The sequence below is a fragment of the Aotus nancymaae genome, unplaced genomic scaffold (assembly GCF_030222135.1).
Source record: "Aotus nancymaae isolate 86718 unplaced genomic scaffold, 86718_ANA_hifiasm-v0.15.2.pri h1tg000010l, whole genome shotgun sequence".
NCBI lineage: Eukaryota > Metazoa > Chordata > Mammalia > Primates > Aotidae > Aotus > Aotus nancymaae.
The window spans coordinates 30,069,774-30,075,870 of record NW_026988421.1 but is presented as its reverse complement, the minus strand read 5'-3'; positions in this window follow the sequence as shown (position 1 = coordinate 30,075,870).

Genomic DNA, 6,097 nt, shown 5'->3' with positions numbered 1-6,097 from the left:
GCCAATTTTTTTATTTTTATCTTTTGTAGAGATGGGCCCTCATGTTGCCCAGGCTGGTCTCCAACTCCTAGGCTCCTAGGTCTCAGCTCCTCGGTTCCTAGGTCTCAGCTCCTCCTGCCTCAGCTTCCCAAACTGCTGGAATACAGCATGAGTCACAGCACCCAGCCTTTGGATTTCTTAATAGGTCCTTTTATGTGGCTACTGAGAATGAGACTACTCAAGTGAAACAGTAAATTCAGTGCATAGTGCCTAGTAAGTGCTCAAGAAATGTTAGTTTCCTTTCCTCCATTTCTTCTTAGGAAGCATCATTTACCCAGCATGAAAAGGAGGACTCAATTGTGCATGTCTTAGTGTGAACAAGTAATATCAGATTTCCCTTTTCTGAAGAGAGAATAGTTCCCTAAGCGGGAACGTAAGTGTGAATGGGGAAGAATCATGGAGAAGGGAGTGGGACTCCACAGTATTGGAGACGGAGTAGGTATCTCTGGGAATCCAGTTGGCATGGGGGTGGGGCGCAGAAAGGGTGATGCTAAGAGAGTCTCAAGAAAGAAGATGGGTGTTAAGTTCTAGAGGGGAAAGCTAAATGAGGATGGGCAATGAGGAGTGGGGGACAAGACCCTGAACTAAGGGTGAGGAGACCAGCGTTCTATCAGGAGAACCTTAGGAATCGTGACCAGAAGTCAAAGTTGTAAGAGAAATCCTGCATTCAACCAGGTTTTGTCTTAAAAACTTAAAAAGAGTTTCTGGGCATAGTGGTGCACACCTGTAAACCCAACACTTTAGGAGTCTGAGGCAGGAGGATAGCTTGAGGCCAGGAGTTTTAGACCAGCCTAGGGAGCATAGTGACACCCCATTTCTTGAAAAAACAAAAAACTCTTAAGAGCTGTGGTTCACTTAGAAATAAGCAGAAATTGCTGAGGTGGGCAGATCACCTGAGGTCGGGAGTTCGAGACCAGCCTGACCAACCCTTGTCTCTACCAAAAATACAGAACTAGCTGGACATGGTGGCACATGCCTGTAATCCCAGCTACTCGGGAGGCTGAGGCAGGAGAATTGCTTGAACCTGGGAGCCGGAGGTTGCAATGAGCTGAGATTCTGCCATTGCACTCCAGCCTGGGTGACAGAGCAAAACTCTGTCTCAAAAAAAAAAAAAAAAAAAAAAAAAAAAAGGGCAGAAATCATCTAGATGAGAAGACCTTTTGTGTTTTGAGAGCCAACGAAATGTACCACTGAGACAAGGTATCTGACAGCCTAGATGGGATTTTAGACTTCTGTGAGAAAGTACAGTTAGGTCTGGCTAACTGCCTCTTTATGTGATAGAGGCTGTGTTATAGGGCTTTATGAAGCCACAAATACACTTTCTGGGTCCTTTCACAGCGCCCCAACCAACATTTCTGGTGGTTCTGCAATCTCAGTCATCTGAGAAGATAATCTCCAAAAGACTTAGAGTGGTATCAGTTGTTTCCTTGGTAGGTGTGCATTTTTTTTTTTTTTTTTTTTCGAGATGGAGTCTCACTCTCTCACCCAGGCTGGTGTGCAGTGGCATGATCTTGGCTCACTGCAACCTCCGCCTCCTGGGTTCAAGTGAGTCTTCTGCCTCAGCCTCCTGAGTATCTAGAACTACAGGTGCACGCCACCACACCCAACTAATTTTTGTATTTTTAGTAGAGACAGGGTTTCACGATATCAGCCAGCTTGGTCTCGAACTCTTGACCTCATGATCTGCCCGCCTTGGCCTCCCAAAGTGCTGGGATTACAGGTGTGAGCCACCGTGCCCGGCCAGGTATGCATCTTTTAATGATGGATGACTTAGGGTGAAGAACAGGTGTGTTTAAAAACATCAAACCCATATCATTACTATTTGCTGTAAGGATCTATGCAGTTTGTATTTTAAGTTCTTGATATATGGAAGAGCATTTGTGAGAGTAACAGGTTTGCTTTGTGATGCCAACTAAAAAGTGTATTTATTCTAGAATTTGAAGTTGAAATCTTGGTAAGTTTCTTTTTTTTTTTTTTCCTTTACAAAATTTGTTTTGGAGACAGGGTCTTGCTCTGTCACCCAGGCTAGAGTACAGTGATGCAATCATTGCTAAGTCTCTGTAGTTTTAGAACATTTAGAATGACTTAAGATTTGCTGTATTTATAAACTTAATTTATTGGAGATATAAGTACTTGAGGAGGTTTTTGTCTTGGTCAGATAAATTAAGTACTTAAGGAAATGAAATATATTAATCATATAAATGCCATTTAAGTGTTTAAAGGAGTTTAGTTAAATGTAAGTTGGATCAAACGTCAAACTTTTTTGTTTTATAAGCAAAATAGTAAGATTTGTTAGGAGAACTTAAAAGCTTAGAAAAGAGATAGGATTTTGGATTTGTAACTTTGAAGAGTTGAATGGTTTGTCTGCCTTTTTTTGAGACAAGGCCTTGCTTTTTCACACAGGCTGGAGTGCAGTGGCGCAAGCGTGGCTCACTGCAGCCTCAACCTCCTGGACTCAAGTGATCCTCCTGCCTCAGCCTCTCATGTAGCTGGGACCACAGGCACGTGCCACCACACCTGGCTAATTTTTTATTTTTTGTAGAGACAGGGGCCTCATTTTATTGCCCAGGCTGATCTCAAACACCTGGGCTCAAGCAGTCCTTCTGTCTCAGCCTCCCAAAGTTCTGGGATTACAGGCATGAGCCACTGTGCCTGGCCTTGAACGTATTTATTTATTTATTTACTTATTTATTTATTTATTTGAGACAGAGTTTCACTCTTGTTGCCCAGGTAGGAGTGCAATGGCATGATCTCAGCTCACTGCAACCTCTGTCTCCTGGGTTCAAGTGATTCTCCTGCCTCAGCCTCCCAAGTAGCTTGAATTGCAGGCATATGCCACCACACCCGGCTAATTTTGTATTTTAAGTAGAGGCAGGGTTTCTCCATGTTAGTCAAGCTAGTCTCGATCTCCTGACCTCAGGTGATCTGCCTGCCTCAGCTTCCCCAAGTGCTGAGATTACAGGTGTGAGCCACCGCGCCTGGCCTTGAATGTATTTTTTAAGTCAAAGTAATTTGTGAATATAAATTGTTTCTACATAACCCAAAAGTCACCCTCATTGACATCAAGAAACTCAGACAGAGGGTTCTAAATGTAGTATTACCACATACCCAAGTCACTTAGCCTCCAGCGTCACTACTAGTCCAATCAGGGGCACAGATATGGTTTTGTTTGGCCAATACAAGTTTTTTAGTTTTAAAAAATTGACAACACTAAAGATCAGAAAACTTGCACCTAAAAAGATTTCTCTCTTCTCTGGAAAATCAGATCTGGCAGTAATGAAATTGCCTTTCCCATATGACAACTGTTGGTTGGAGCTAAATAGCAGCTGCCCCCTTGGCTGCATTACTTTCCGCTTGCCAGTGTCCACTCTTCACTATTGTACCCTGCATCTCAATCACGTGACCTGTCTGGCCCACATAGACATTTGAGTATATGGCCCTGAACTTTAGGCACTCTGGAGTTCCTAACAACTGATGCTGGGTAGCCTAGAAATAAGGGCTCAGGAAAAGCATAGGCCCTGGTCCTCTCTGTTCACATCATCTCCCCTCCAACCAGGCTGCCTTCCCAGCTGACCTGGCTCCAGGACAGATTCTAACCCCGATAGCAAATGTGTAAGAAGTTCTCAGGCTCGGGCTTCTCAGTGTTCACGACCCTTGTCTGTGACCAGGTACTTTGTCTAGGCCCTGACCTCATGTCTCAGCCTTTGTGAACATCCTGGTCGCCTGCCTAGTTTGACTGCAGCCTGACTTTAATCTGTGAGTGGTCCTGGGCTCTCTGCTTTATGCAGCTCCTGTATCTGATCTTTGTGATCTTGTTGTGAATCTTCTGCTCCATCTCCACCATCTCTGCCCACTGCTTGGGCAGTATGGTTGCTCAGCTAAGAGATTGGCAGACCAGATTGCTAAAGGTTTAGGAGACATGAAAGGTGAATTTGAAAGTGTTTGGATTTTCGAGAGAAGGACAGAAGCAGAAGCCAACCACAGTTTAAGGAGGCAGCAAGTAGAGGGCTTTTTAGGCAAGGGAGGCCACTGCACACTTATAGACAGAGAAGGCGGCAGGAGAAATATAAGAGAATAAGACCTCAGAGGAGGCATGGGATGATGGGATATGAAATACTTAGCAAAGGTACACACAAGGTGATCCTGAAGCTCAGAAATACTACCTCAAGTCATGCAGGAGGGGGCACCATTGGAAATCTGATCCCCTAAAGTTATGAGTAAACAAGTGATGGTGGGGTGTGAAGGGTAGAAAGAATGCCTAAGCTTGATGTGGGGGCCACAGCTTGGGCAAGAGACATTTCTGGCAAAGAAGCTGACAAAGCTTCTCATGTTATCTGTAGTTGTGGCAGAAGCATCTGAATCAAATGGCTAGGAAGCTTGGTGAAGAGCCAGACCCAGTGAGGGTTGATTAATGGATCCATGTCAGCCTAGACTAGAGGGAAGTCTCCAGCAGTATGCCTGAGGGCTCAGTCTGGGCCTGTGTCCTGTCTGACATTTTTATTGACAACTGACCAAAGCGGCAGGCTCATCAAGTTTGTAGGTGATAGAGCTAGGAGGGGCAGTTAATACTTTGCATGAAAGACTCAGGATTCAAAACGATTTCAACAGGCTGGAACACTGGGCTGGAACCAACAAGATTAAACTTAACAGGGATAAATGTAGAGTCCTGCACTTAGGTTAAAACAAAATCAATGACATAAGTACCGGGTGTGGGGGCTGGCCCAGCTTGACAGCAGTTCATGAAGAAAAGACCTGGGGGGTTTAGTTGACTGCAAGCTCAATATGAGTCAACTGTGTGATGTGACTGCTAAAATCCTAACACAGCCACGAATTGCATTAACCAAACAGCAGCCAGATCAAGGGAGGTGTTACTCCATTGCTTTCTGAGATGGTCAGGCCACCTCTGGAGTACCGGGTCTAATTCTGAGGTCTTTTTCCCCTGCTAAGGTCAGTGACAAATGAGATTTTTGTTAGGAAGCCAGCATGGCAATGGGCCTGAATACTGTCAGAAACTTGCCAGTGATTCTATGGTGCTGAAATTTCTGGAATGAAGGACAGGAGTCTATTATCTGAACCCAGGCAAAGACTTTTATCTGGAGCATATTTCTAGGCTTTAGGGGAAAATTTGGGGTCTGCATTTCCTCACTTCCTATGGCTGCCCAGAGGCATTAGCCTCTGACTTTCATCCCTGGCCTTCCTGAAGTCAGGCAGTTAGCGATTAGTTAGAAGGGGTCTAGGGTAGAGGTCAGCCTGAGGGGGTGGCTATAAAACGGGGCACTGAGGTGAGAGGGAACTTGGAAATTTGGACCTCACGCACCATGTTTTCTGCGCCCTCCCTTGGGACATGCCGTCCCTGCTGCGACCGCAGCGTGGCGCACTCGCTCCACGCAGGGATCTTGAGCCAATGGCGGGAGCAGAGTGTGAAGCGAGGCCGCAGCTGCGTTTCCCACACTCCCCACTGCGGGGAGCCCGTGGGCCCGGCTCTGCTGGGGCGCCGCCAGCCCAGGTCTCCTGGGTGGCAAGAAGACGCCAGTGGTGTGGAAGAAGCTAGCCCGCGGCCCAGCACGCGTAGAATCCAGATGTGGCTTCTGCTGGGGCCACGCGTTCCGGCCTGAGCGACTTGGCACGCGGCCTCCTGTCCGCCCTGGCGCAGCCCATGGTTCGGGGTGGGGTGCTGCTCTTCTAACATGAGGGTCTGTGGGGCCACGGAAGAGCCTGGGGCCCCTGACCCTCCACCGACTGGCCGTGGGCTGTCCGCAGCCCAGCTCGGCTCTGTCTCGAGTTCTTTTGCTGTTCAAAGCGGAGTGGCGGCCAAGCTCGCTCGGGGCGCTGGGAAGAGGAGTTGGGCATCTGACTGGGCCCTGAGTCTGGACCGCAGCGGGCTCGCCAGAGGGGCTGCGGACGGGGCAGGTTTCGGGCTCCACCGCCAAAATAATTCGGTAGTTCTGGGTGGGGTCCAGGAATTTGTATTTGTAACCAGTTTCCCAGGTGAGTTTGAGGTCCGTGGTCCTCTGACCTCATTTGGAGATGAGGTCCCCTCCTCAAGCCTGGGGCGGGC